At 41.8% G+C, this 14085-nt stretch overlaps 1 protein-coding gene across 1 annotated transcript in view; it reads right to left on the bottom strand.

The window, feature by feature from the left end:
- SIL1 (SIL1 nucleotide exchange factor) overlaps positions 1–14085 on the bottom strand; it is a 176025-nt gene that overhangs the window by 145837 nt on the left and 16103 nt on the right. The window lies entirely within an intron of this gene.

The following is a 14085-nucleotide window of genomic DNA, read 5'->3' as shown; positions in this document are numbered from 1 at the left end:
TTCCCTGGGTATCTATCTAGCCCAGATCAAACTTCTCTCCAGTTCCACATTAATTCAAATCCTTTCTGGCTTCTGCTTTCTCACCTTCTTCAGTTCTTTTCCCAGGCATCTTTCACATACATCCCTGCCTCTGCCCTACCCTAAACTAACCTGTCTAAACTACTATTTTTTCATCTCTTCCCTCAACTGTCTTGTGTGATCATTTGACATTTATGAAACATCTACACTTACACAGAACATACATAACAATGAAAACTGAGGACTCACAATAAAAAGAAGGGACTTACGAAGCCAAAATACCAGAAAAAAATTAAGTGCAAAAATTAACCATCCTCGATGCAACCTTCCCCCTCTACTGCTTCCTCTTGCAGATTCAAGTGCTAGAGCATCATGGCCCTCAAGAGGATGGTCCCAATTCTGTTATATTCCCAGGGAGGTTACAGCACCCTTCACCCACTACCCCCAGGCACTGACCCTCTAGCCTGCCCCTTCAGTCTCTCTGAATGCTAAGGCTACTCTCTATCCAGCCACATATTCACTTAATCAACATGTACTGAACACCGCTGTGAGGCAAGAATCACGTCCCCCAAAGTGCCACACACAATGTCCTATACATAATACACGCTCGATTTATGTCTGAATGTCTAATAAGGAGAAAACCAGGTGAGTCTCTCCTGCCCCTTGTCCAAGAATATCCCAGAGCCAAAAATATTCTGCAATGCAGCCTGAGGTCAGAGGCCCCCCAAAAGCCTCTTATTCATCTAAGCCCAGACAGCCCTCCCATCAGTGTGCCAAGGAAGCCAGAGAAAACAGTGTTGTAAAACACCCTGTTAATCAAGTGACCTGTCTCGGTTAGTGTAGATTTAGGGAAAATTTTTCTCAAGAAACTAGTAAAAAAAGGAGGGGAAGAACAAAAATTAATGAACACAGTAATTATCCCCCAAAGTTGCAAATCAGAACAATTCTTCACATAAAGACAAGTATGAAAAACAAGATTAAAATGCTTCAGGGATGTGTTCATGAAACAGCAAGTAATAGAACAGATAAAATATATTTACAGTACCTCATTGGGGACATATACCTTTTGGCTAATAGCTATCAGATACTATCACTGTAAAAATAATATTCTTCTATGCTTCATTATGAAGTTACAATTATCCGTGGGAAAGCAGCAACACAGAAAGCTGCCTTTAATGGTAAATGGGAATAATTCCAGAATCCAAGCTTCTCCCTAAGTGTTTAGGCACAAGTGGGTATGAGCTAGGTTATACCCCCTGCATTAGTCTGGTAAGGCTTCCATAACAAAATACCATAGACCTGATGGCTTAAACAACAGAAATTTGTTTTCTCAGTTTTGGACCTAGAAGTTCAAGATCAAGGTTCTGGCCCATTTGGTTTCCAATAAGAGCTCTTTTCCTGGCTTGTTTCCAGCCACCTTCTGCCTATGTCCTTCCATGGTCTTCCTTCATTGCCTGGTGCAGAGAAAAAGAGAGGGCTCCCTGGTTTTTCTTCTCATAAAGGCATAATCCTGTCAAATTAGGGTCCCACCCTTATGACCTCATTTAACCTTAATTACTTCCTTACTCTAAATACTGCCACACTAGGGTTAGGGCTTCAACATATGAAGGAGACTCATTCAGTCCTGAAGGGTAAAGTTTGTTCCCAAAGACCAGCCCACACATTGGGAAAGAAAAATGAAGGAATGGGTAACAGGGTGGCCTAGAGGACACATGGGCTGACTGTGGGAAGTAATTGCCAAAGATCCTAGGGCTATGCAGCCATGGTGGAGGCACGGGGGAGAGGGGGGCTATTCCAAGTCAAACTCTTAAGGAACTATTCCTCTCCCTCTAACAGAAGATGGCTAAATAACAGTAATGTGTAATATATGTATATAAATAATATTAGGCACAACAACTACATACTTGGCACTGTGTTAAATATTTGGCATACAAAAGTGTCACTTAAGTCTCATGGAAACAAGTTATAGAAGATATGACCACCAGTTTTCTTTTGCAGATAAGGAAAAACATATTGGTGAAAGTCATCTCCCAAAGTCACCCAGTGAGGTAGGCAGAAATATAACTCTCCAAAGACTTCAGGTCCTAATGCCTGGAACCTGTAAATGTTACCTTATAAGGGATAAGGGTCTTTGCAGATGTGATTAAGGACCTTAAAATGATTATCCTGGATTATCTAGATAGGCCCTAAACACATTCACAATGTCCTTATAACAAAAAGGCAGAGGAAGATCTGACACAAGCACAGAAGTGAAGGTGATATGAAGACAAAACAGAGAGATGTGAAAATGCTGAACTTAAAGAGTAGAGTGATGTGGCTACAAGCCAAGGAATGCCAGCAGCCACCAGAAGCTGGAAGAAGTAAAGAAGAGTCTGCCCTCAAGCCTCTGGAGGGAGTGTGGCCCTGCCAACACCTCAATTTCAGCAGAGTGATACTAACTGCAGACTTCAGGCCTCCAGAACTAGGAGAGAATAAATTTTTGCTATTCTAAGCCACCAAGTTTGCGCTAATTTGTTACAGCAGCCACAGGAAACAAATATATACAGCAAGTAGTGAAAAGCCGCACTTTGAACCTGGCCTTTGTGACTCCAGGTCTGTATTCTCGAGCCCTGTGCCTTACTCCTTTTCTGCACACAGCCTCCCCAAGATAGACCTGTGCACTCCGATGCACTCCGATGGGTGACCCTGCCTAGACGAAGTAATCAGCACTGACAGCACTCTGCTATAGTGCCCCACAGACAAGCCTCTTTTCTTACTCCATATCACAACAAGCCTAATCAGAGGCTGAACCAACATTTTACTGTTCTAATGATTAGGTAAGGAGAGAAAAAGCCCAGAGTCCAACATCTTGATGGGAAAGCAAACCAAACCATCTAACAAAGGTTTTCATGTAATTTATTTGTACTTGACTGTTTTCCAAAACATCGAGAGGCTCCTAATCTGTTGCTCTGCTCCGTTCAGCCTACAATTTATTCTTTCCTACACATACATGTTTAGAGAAGAGTTTAAGTTGCAAGTAGTTCAGTTTCCCCCCTGCCCCTGTTCAATCACTTAATGACTTGCTAGGGACAACAAAGGAGTACCACTGAGCCCCATTCTCTAAGCCTTCCATGAGTGTTGATATGAGCAGGCTGGTGCAGAGATGCCTTGAGTTAAGCAATCCTGGAATTAACAAGCAAGCTAATAAACACATTGTCAGGGCAAAGGTACAGCATCCCAAAATCCATTTTTTGAACCTATTCTGACAAGTATGGTTCAGCTTTAATTATGTATAACACTTCAAAGTGCAGGTGGTAAAACACGGCAGTATGTTTTGTAAAAATAATGTCTTGGTAATGGAGGACACTGTGGCTGCTGTGGCTACTCAAACTTTGCTCAAGGGCCAGTAACCAGATTGGGGGTTCTGAAAGAACAACCAACTTGGTGGATTAGCAAAAGGGAAGACTTATAACTTACTAATGTAATAAAACAATAGGTAACTCATTAGAGTACCCAGAATTCTCCCACTTTTCTTTTTTCTAGATGCTTTTTGCTCTCATTCAACCCCCTATTTTCCTTCAAGGTTCTTCTAGCAACTTCCTACCTTCTTTCCCCTAGCCAAGAAGGTTCAATCTGATTTTCCATCAGTATCTCAAAATAACAATTATAGCTAACATTTAGAGTATCTGCTCACTATATATGGGGCTCACAACAACCCTATGTCATAGGTACTATCATTATCTCATTACAGATGAGGAAGCTAAGACTCAGAGGGGTTAAGTTATTTTTCCAAAGTCACAGAGCTAATCAGTGGTAGAGCCAGAATTACAAAACAGAAATGACTTCAAAACCCAAGCTCTTAACTATTATATCAAACTGCCTGCCTCCCAAATGAATTAGGGACTTACTACTACCACCTAAAGAATACCTTAAGGAGACAAATCCACATGTCTTTGGCTTGAACCTCTGACTGCTCAGAAAGATGCAAAACTGCTCTTAGAACTATCCAGAACTTTTCTTTCATTTTTCAGAATCATCTGAAAAATACAGTCAGTCCCAAAGAAACCTTGGGGGAATGCAAATGGATCTAGGAATGAAAGTAAACTTACTCCTTCCCTGGATGAACCAAAAACATCTGGATTTAGCAGTACCTGAAGGCAACCCACTGCTGCTCCCTCTACCTGCCTGAATCTCAGCAGATTGTCACCACCACGATCCTCATTCCATCACCAAGGGAATAATGGAGACTCTCCAAGTCTTGGGGAAAAAAATAATAATTTTAAAAGGGAAGGAATAAGAAGAGAACAAAGTTCAAATTCCTGTTTATTATATATAAGCTGGTTCTGATATTTTTAAACTTCTTATTAAAATATTCTGGTTCCAAGTTAGCTTTCTTTGCTTAGTCCTAATTATTGCTTTAGCTCTCTTCAAATGGTCCCCCAAAGATGTTGAAAACATGTAACTGAAAGGTCATTTGTTCCATGGGACCTTCAGGGAGACTCCCTGACATCTTGCTCTGAAATGCTATTTTATAGCTTCATAGAATAATGAATTAATCACGGTAATGCGTTCTCCAGTTTCCCTGGCAACCAGGTTTATGGGGTCTAGGCATATAAGGGGGAAAAAAGATGGTACCAAAGACATATACACAGAAAAGCCCCCATTTCTTCATCTAGCAGCACATGCACAAAACAGCCTCCCCGATTCTGCCCAAATCACTAGGCCAGTACGGCTGACATCAAATTTCAAAGCTACATTGTCACTAGAAGTGACACTGTCCATTCCATTCTGCCTGGGGAGTGGTCAGCAGGATGCTGGGAGATGAGGAACTAGGGTAGCATAGAGTGGGAATAGAGAAGAAACATAAACCATAAATTAGACCCAAAAGCCCTGCTGCTTCTCCTGCTAAGAGCCAGCAAGGAAGGACTGAATCAACTTTCTAGAAAGGTAAGACCATGAAAGGGGGTGTTAAAATAAATTGAGAAAAAGGAAAAAGATCAGAGAAGAGTCTTATTACACCAAGTTTGCAATTTATCTGCTTTGCTGAAGCTGAGTAGCAGACTTTTTAAAGTTTATTTTAAGAGCTTTGAGGCCTTTTGAGGGGAGAGGGAGGGGACACTTCACTAATTCTACTTTTTCCAGTCTCCTGAACTTTGTTCTAACAAAGGGCATTTGCATTGAACAGGATGAATTCCTCTTAGAGAAGTATCCATTACTTAAAAAATGAATGTGTTCCTGTGTGTGGGTGCATGTGTAAAAGAGACATTTGAGCTGTTTCCATAGCAGTTTATTATTCTATCAGATGCACGAGTGAAGAACATGGGGGCAGGGCTGGGATGCCTGATCCTCCAAATTCTTGGGAACATAAAGATTGGCAACCGTTCTGGAAGAAGTTCTCATTCAGGATTTAAGGGAAGAAGAGAAAATCAATGTAAATCAAAATAAAAAGATGCAAGTTTGTCTACTTTTTAAACAAAAACAAAAAATAAAAGGTAGTCTGATTAGGCATCACAGAAAACTTAGGCCAGCACTACCCCTTAAGTTTAGGGACTCCCTTGGCTGATTCACCTTTAAGTGACATAGGATTATGTATCACAGTCAAAATGAGATAAAAGAGTGTAACAGTGCATTTTACACAACCCAACCACATTTCTACAATCACAAAAAAACAAGTTATATTCCAGGGGGTGGAGGAGATGGAGTCTAACAAGTTACCTACAACCCTGGCCAGAAAAAAGCTATGAAAGACTCAAAACATTCCTTTGAACAAAAACTGCAGAAGCAACGCAAAGGCTGGGAAATAGAGCAAGGAAGAAAAGATTAAAAGAATAGAGGCCATCATTTAGCTCAGAAAAGACTAAAGAGAGAAGGTGAAAGAAGTGAAGAGAGACTTAATGATTTTTGAGCCCAGAGAAAGTTGCTTGAGAGAAGCACTCGCTGGTCTACCAAAAAGCCACCTTCTGGTACCAGAATCTTCAAATGCCTGTCTTGCTAGCTTATAGCTGAAATTCTTGCATAAAAAAAGGGGTGAAGGTGGCTTCAAGAAAAGCAAACTTCTAGATGTTAAACATACATTAAAGATTACCCCAGATACATAGAAGATGGTCAGTTAATATAACAAGTTAAGACACTGACTTTAAAGTAGAAGCAAGAGTGACCAAATACCCTAAGTTAGCCACAAGGCTAAGTATTTCAAAGGAGGAACTCAGGCAAAGGAGAGAGATGACAAGGAAGCTGTCCAATGTCCTTCAGTTGAGAGCTTTATAAATAGTGAAAAGTCAACAGTATCTAAGGCAGGTTAAGGTAACTGTGTACTTAGAGAAAAGGAGGAGGAGAAGGCACCTTTGGGTGGGAGAAAGGGAGCCTTGGAAATGAGTAGAGACCAGTACCTGCAGGGCTACAGCTCTCAATAAATACAGAACCTTTTAAGGAATATAAGCCCATCTCTGTTGGCTCCAGACACCCTCTCCTACTCATACTCATGCCTAGGATTTTCTTCTCTAAATCTAGGACCAGGTCTTTGAACACTAATAACTTTTAAGACCCAAACATTTACAAAAGTGGCTGGAGTCCCACTTACTCCTGACTACAGGGAGCTTGGGGAACAAAGTAAAGGGACTGCCTAGGCCTCACCAGATGGGCACTCCAGCACTCAACAGCACCCCTAGGGTCCCTGCAGCTACCTAGGTTTCAGGCCCTCTCCAAGGGGAATAGTTAACTGGTCCAGGGTCTCACTCATACCACTAATATTTGCCATGAAAAACCTGGCCACTGCCAAAAATAAGTACTATCCCCTCTGATCTCTGTCTGTCTCACCGTGCTACTCACTCACATTCCATGAATTTGTTTCTATCTGACCACTGTCAATTTGTCAATTCTTGTCTAATGCCCTTGTCTAAGAACTTAGGTAGTATTGCAAAAAGTGTCAATAGAAAATCAGAGTAAGATAAATTTGCCATGTCTTGGAGAACTTTTGTATTTGTTTCATTCCAAGCAAATGCACTAAAGCTTGCTTCCTTATAAACAGAAAATCTAAAATTCAATGCCCAAAGCCCAGCAACCAGAAACTCCCCTTTCCAATACTCAAATGCCAGGAAGAGAACCACATAAAATGAAGTCAGGGAAAAACAGCCTCTCCTCAGAAAGTTCCTACTAATAGGGAGTGGGGAGGTCTAGGGGCAGGAAGACACTTAAGTAATGAACAAGAAAGAAAACCACCCTTGATTATATTTACTTAGAAAACAAAGCCATATGAATGAACACGTGTATACCCAAGTTCTGAGTAATAACAGAATCCATTTTTATCCACAAGCTCATTCATTCAACAAATATTTGATCATCTACTATATGTCAGACATAGTTCCTAACACTGAGAATACAGCTGTGAATATGACACGGTCCCTATTTTCATGGAACTTACATTCTGGTGGAGGGAAAAGAGAACAAAAAGAAAACATGGAAAGTATCAGATAGCTACCTTATAGTGACATGAGTAGTTACTTTATATCAGAGGAAAGGTAGGCCCTCTCTCCTAAGTAACAGCAGAACTGAGATCTGAATGACAAGAAGCCAATTGAGTGAAGGTGAGGGAAAAGTATTCCAGGCAGAGGGTACAGCTGGAGCAAAGGCCCTCCATGCAAAAAGCAGAAAGTGGCCAGAACAAAGAAGGTGAGGGGCAAAGTGTAGGAAATACAGCTACCAAAGCAGGCAGGGATCTGCTCATGAAAGACCGGTAACCATTGTCAAATGTGTGTTACATACCATTGAGTCATCTCCACCACCCGGCAACCCTATGAATGAGTGATGTTCAGTGTCCTGTTCGCAACAGCTCTCTCAGTTCCTGCAGACTCATGCCTATGGCTTCTTTTATAGAGTCAATCCACCTCATATTTGGTCTTATTTTTTCCTGCTGCCTTCTATTTTTCCTAGCACTACTGTCTTTTCCACAGAACTCTACCTTCTCATAATGTGCCAAAAGTAGGACACTTCCGGTTTGTCATTTTTGCCTCCACCAATGTTTCAGGCTTAACTTTGCTCTAGGACCCACTTGTTCATCTTTCGGGTGGTTCACAGTATCCGTAGAGCTCTCCTCCAACACCATATTTCAAATTATTCCATTTTTTTCCTATCAGCCTTCTTCACTGTCCCGTCTTCACATCCATACATAGTAATTGAGAATATAAGGGTGTGTGTGTTCTTAGCCTGGGTCTCTAACGGTCATCTTTGCTCTTGGTGATCTTCCCTAATTCTTCCATTACTGCCTTTCTGAGTGTCTTCTCTTGATTTCCTGGCTTCAGTCTCTATTTGAATTGATGACTGAGTCAAGGTAAACAAATCTTTAACAATTTCATTGCCTTCACTGTCTACATTAAAGTTACATATTTCTTCCATAGTCATGTCTTTTGTCTTCTCGATGTTCAAATGGAGTCCTGCGTTAGCAATTATTTCACTTTCATCAAAAGTCATTTCAAATCATTGCTACTTTCTGCCAGTAAGGTGTCATCTGCATATCTTAAATTATTGCTATTTCTTCCACCAATTTTCACCCCTCATTCCTTTTAATCTAGCCCAGTTTTTCATATATGTTCTGAATACAAATTAAACAAATAAGGAGATAAAATGCACCCTTGTCTGACACCTTTGCCTATAGAAAACCATTCTGTCTTTCCATACTCTGTCCTGATAGTGTCTTCCTGTCCACGATCCAACATATGCCATCAGGGCAATCAAGTGCTGAGCCAGGCCTATTTCTTTCAGAGCAACCCATAGTTTGTCATGATCCACAAGCATCAGCACTTTCTTCTAAGTATGATGCTAAGCCAGCAGATGGTGTGAGGCAGAGTAGTGATATGCTCCTTAAGAAATTATTTAGGAAAGTTGATAACTGATTCTAAGATGTAGACTGACTTCAAAAAACTTACCTGGCCACAGAAGTTTAGAAGTCTCATTTCCCAAGAGAATGCTTGTTTTTTTAATTTATTGGTTATTAAACATCTACTATGTGAAGGCACTTTGCCAAGTGTTTAGCATGCATTATTTTATTTAATCCTCACCCAACATTACAATAGATATCATTTCCATTTTACATATGAGGACACCAAAGCTTATAAAGGAGGGGAAATGATTTGCCCGAGGCCACACAAGATGCACAAGACAGACCCAGGGCTGGAACCCAGGTTTGCCTGACTTGAAAAGAACCAGGGTTCACAAACACTTTGCTCTGACTCCATCTTCTTCCCTGGATGAAAGAACAACAGTTCTTCTGGGTCACCACTCAAGCCTTCTGCCTATTGCTTTCCCTCCCATTGAAAGTCACTCATCTTTCCCAATCAGAGACACAGATTGGGGCCTGACTCCAAATACCTTCCTCAGGAACTTTCCTAACAAGCCAAATCCAATCTCACTGTTCCATGGTTCCAGGGCCTTGGCCACCCTTTCTCAGCACCTATGGTCCTGTCTGTGACTTTTCTCCCAGATGAGGTTGGAATTCTTTGAAAGCATTATAATCCTCACCGTTGTGAGCACCTATCACATGTCAGGCACATGACATACATTATCTCATTTCATCCTAACTGCCCAAGAGGCTGGTATCAGTAGACCCTTATTCGGATGAAGAAACTAAGTCACAGAAGAGGACCAGGTCAAAAAGCTAACAATCAAAAATGGAATTCCACTTCTATAGTATATAGTACACACAGCTTACTAAATGGTAAGTGAATGAAAGGGGACATATAAACTCATCATGGCAAACTCCACCCTAATGAGGAAGAAAGCAGGTCAAGGCCTACATACCCAGCTCTAGACACTCTAGACAAATATATCCTCTCATCTTCTCAGTCAATATAGGTGCCAATTCAGAAATCATTAAAGGTTTTGACCTTTCTCCCTCACCTCACCAAAGAAATCAAAGAAATCAAATGAATCAAATTAACCTTCCCCAACACCTCCACCTAATACAATCTCATTACAAAGGTCATTCCCCTCCCACTCCCGAGACCACTGGGGAATGTTTTATTTCAATAACTTGGTACTGAACAAATCAAACTTCTACAGAAAATACAACCTTGCTCATGTTTCATGGTCTCTTTTACATCAATTATCTTACATAGTATTTTACAAAGGAAAAGTAACAAACAATAGAGTATTTTAAAGGACAAATGAGAGGCTCCAGAGACGTTTGCTACCAGAAATGGAGACTCAGAGGCAGCAAAAAGAGAAGACTGCTCCAGATGGTGCAGTCCTAGCAGGAAGTAGGGCTACCCCACTGTGAACTCCTCCACTCCCAAACAAGGAACAAACAGGAATCATGGTGTGCTGGGGGCTGTGGATGAACAGGAGACCAGAGGAGGAGATAGCTTCAATAAGTGGACATTTCATCTTAGGAGGAATAGCTCCTTGTTTTACTGAAGCATGACTACATAGAACAAGATGAATAGCAGAAAAGGTGACCACAAGACTAAGCACCTCAAGGCCAGTACCACATCTTTACACCAACTCCAGCATGGAGCCTAGCACATAGCAGACATGTAAAAAAGTAAACAAAAGTTAGCCGAATAAACAATAAAAATCATAACCACTTTTTAATTCAGTTTTTACTCTGTGAAGGAACCTAAGTTCTTTTCATATGTCCTCACTGATACTTAATAATAACCCTGTGAGGTAGATGTATTATTATTCCCCAGTTAGAGCGAAGAAAACGATGAGCCAGAGAAGTGAAGAATCTTGTCCAAGGTCACACAGCCTATAAGTAGTGAAGCTAAGAGTCTAATTAAAGTATGCCCCAAGTCCAAGGGCCATGCATGTTCCTAACCACTGTACAGCTCAGTCATCCAGTCAAGTAAGTGAAAAGAACAGTGGGCAAGACCACAGTATTGCTGAGGAGGAACTCTGGTCTAGAGTCTGGAATCACCCACCTTGCACTTAACACTTGGTCTGAAAGTGTGCAACTCTGATCCAGCCTTCTTTATACTGCAGGTCTTCCTGGCTACACGGTGGGAAGAATTTCCGGCTCTCCAACACTGGCTGCTGCCAAGAAAGAATATGTGCACACCTACATCAACCAGAATGGAATGTTACACAAACCACAGGTGCTGGCTTTGCAAACGTGGGACATCACATCTCAGGAAGTTGCCATGTCAGTGGCTTAAGTGGTCCAAGGTAAAAACGGTAGCCCTCACCCAGTAGAGACAGCCAACAGAGAGACAGGACAATAGGTTACAACGGGTTCTGCAGCTATCAGATATTAACAAGTAACAGGCCTGAAACCTCTAGGACTTTTTCTGGGAAGGTGGAAAGATGCCAAATGCCAGCACCCTTAGCCATCATGTCTGCTGAGTGGCCTGGTGGCCCCAACGACACATTAACTGGGGCACTGAGAGAGGACTTGACTCAGGAGGAACAAGGCAACATTCCAGGGAGTCACTTTCAAGATTATCACTTAGCTGACTGAAGAAAAACAAGCAACCTATCACAGTACATTTCTTTTCTGATCTCCAGTCTTACTCCCTTATCAAAATCCACCCAATGTACCATCTAACTGATCTGTTCATATTGCAAAAGTACAATCATCTCACCACCACAACCACCACTAACAACCCTCCAAAGGCTTCCCCTGATATCCAGGTAAATACAAAATGCTTTACCATGGCTAAGCTGGCCTGTTCTTGCCAATCCCTACAGCCTCCTCTTATACCCATCTCCTCTCACTCACTGTGCTTTTTCAGTTCCTCATAGTTGGCTTCCCTACCTGCAACCCTATCCCAGAGTCTGTAAATGCTGAGCCCTCAGGCTGAAACACATGTTGAATTACTTAATAAACATCTGTTTGTTCTTCTCAATTTAACTCCAACACCACTTCCTCAAGGAAGCCTTCCCTGATTAACCTCTTATCCAGGACCAAGTCAAATCTGTCAAATGTTCTCATGGTACCACATTCCTTTCTTTCAATACAATTATTACAATTGCAATTTGGCATATATGTGTGTGATTATAATTTGATTAATGTCTACATTCATCAATACACTCTGAGCAAGCACTGTATCTGACTTGGTCATAACTATATCTCAAGGAGTTTACTATAGTGTCTGGAATGTAACAGATGCTCTATATGTTTGTTCACTGAACAAACTTTCAGAGAGTACAAAATTTCAGAAAGGAAATGAAGCTCTTTCCAAATAGAATGGTTCTGCTCAGAGAAGCTGTCTCCCCTTGTGGGACCACAAGACAAATTATTTTTTCCCCCTCCTCATTCCACTTTCTCAAATTTCTTACAGAATTTACTTTCCATGTCCTGCCATTCTTCAGGCCAGTGGTAGCCATAGTGATAAGCTGCCTACAGCCAAAAATAGTCTAAAAAGATATCACCTTGTCTGAGTGCTCTAGGCTTCCAAAATAAAAGTCAATATCAAAGGCTAGGCAGATAGAAACATAAAAACCTTTATCCAGTAAAAAGACTGAGACAAACAACTAGCAGCCTCTGTAAAAAAAAAAAAAAAAAAAATGCTTCCCAGGGCAGGCAGTGCCCCCAAGTGAACCACCCAAAGGAAAAAGGGGAGGGGAGCAAGGCTTCATGGGGCTGAGGCAGAAGCAGATACACCGTTCCCTGAAGGGATTTTAAACCCTAGCCTTTACTCCTTGGATAAAGCAGAGATGTGCCCAACATTAAATAACAAAGTCTTCCCTGATGAGGCAGCTTCAGAAAAGGTCTAGGATCAAGGCTTGCAGAAGCAACACCAGGGTCTAAGGAAGCTCACATAAAGCTCCAATTGAAGCCAAAATTCCTATGAAAGGAGGAGGGTCTTGTCCTTGCCCTTTCACTACTCAGGGTAGGCAGATGAAGGTAGGAGAAGCGAAAGCATTTACTGAGCATTACTTAATGGCAGACATAGTGACTGGTAGTTCAAAAACAGGGCTGTTAGTGAAAAACAAATGAGACATAGATGAGCACATAACATAAACGGGCAGCTGAGGTTCAGCAAGCTTAAACAACCTGTCAAACAGCTACTGAATGGCAAGGTCAGGAGCACACACAGGTCTGCCTGAATCCAAAGACTCTTTCCTCCTACCCTTGTGCTGCCTTTGTGGGTCACTGAAGAGCCCAGTTCTTCTTCTTCCGCCTTCACCACCACCACCTTCCTAACTAGAATATGAATGCAATTCCAGGAAGCTCTTGGGTGAGGAGGCTTTCTTCAACAAGCACAGCCCATCACGATCAGTATGTACAGAATAGAGATATGAGGTATGGAGCACAGCTCACTATTGGGAGTAGAGTTCATCATCTATAGCTATGGGGAAGAGGCTGGATTTTCTGAAAATTTGAAATGGACCCACAGGGATAAAGTCTCTGCCTTTCCCAGAATCCATTGCTGCTGGGTGTTGGGGTGGTAATCCTGCAACCCAGAGTACCTTAAACCAAAGACTGGTGTGTGGTCCATCACATCATGAGAGAGACAGTACCCACAGGGCAGACAATCCCAACTGAAGTCTCCACAGCTCCTCTAGCTATGCAGAGGGTAGCAACTCCATACCTGAATCATCCACCGTCCGAATCAACCCTGCATCTCCTGCAAGGTTAAGCATCCATTCATTGTGCTGTAGTTCAAGGTTAACCCTTCCCCTTACACTTATTTCAGGGTCTGCCTCTTATCAAAAGCTATGCCAGTTGATTATTATAACTACTATGCCATTATGATAACATTATTGCACTTTTTTCCTGCACTTGACATCTGTTGGCTGATAGGTTTAACTAGTACATAAGCAATAATTACATAGTGCTTTCTCCTTTCTAACCAAACCACTAGTGCGACTCTTAGGCTAAATCCAGTTGCGGCAAATGCCCAGCAGCCACAGGAAACATCTCGCCTGGGCTCAGCCACCATGCTTTCGGTGGTCTTAGTGCCAGAAACAGAGGCTCAACTAGGTCCCTAATTGTTGATGCACTCCCCAACTCCTGCAAAGGCTATGGAATTTGGGGAAAACACAAACCAGCAAGCAATCTATTGTTGAAAACCCCAAAAGGGCTGTAGGAATCACACACAAGCCTCAGAACTGCAGAGGCACAAGCAGTACAAAATCACAATGCCACACACC

This window comes from Pteropus alecto, unplaced genomic scaffold (genome assembly GCF_000325575.1).
Source record: "Pteropus alecto unplaced genomic scaffold, ASM32557v1 scaffold78, whole genome shotgun sequence".
Classification (NCBI taxonomy): Eukaryota; Metazoa; Chordata; class Mammalia; order Chiroptera; family Pteropodidae; genus Pteropus; species Pteropus alecto.
This window is presented reverse-complemented; position numbering and strand designations above follow the sequence as displayed.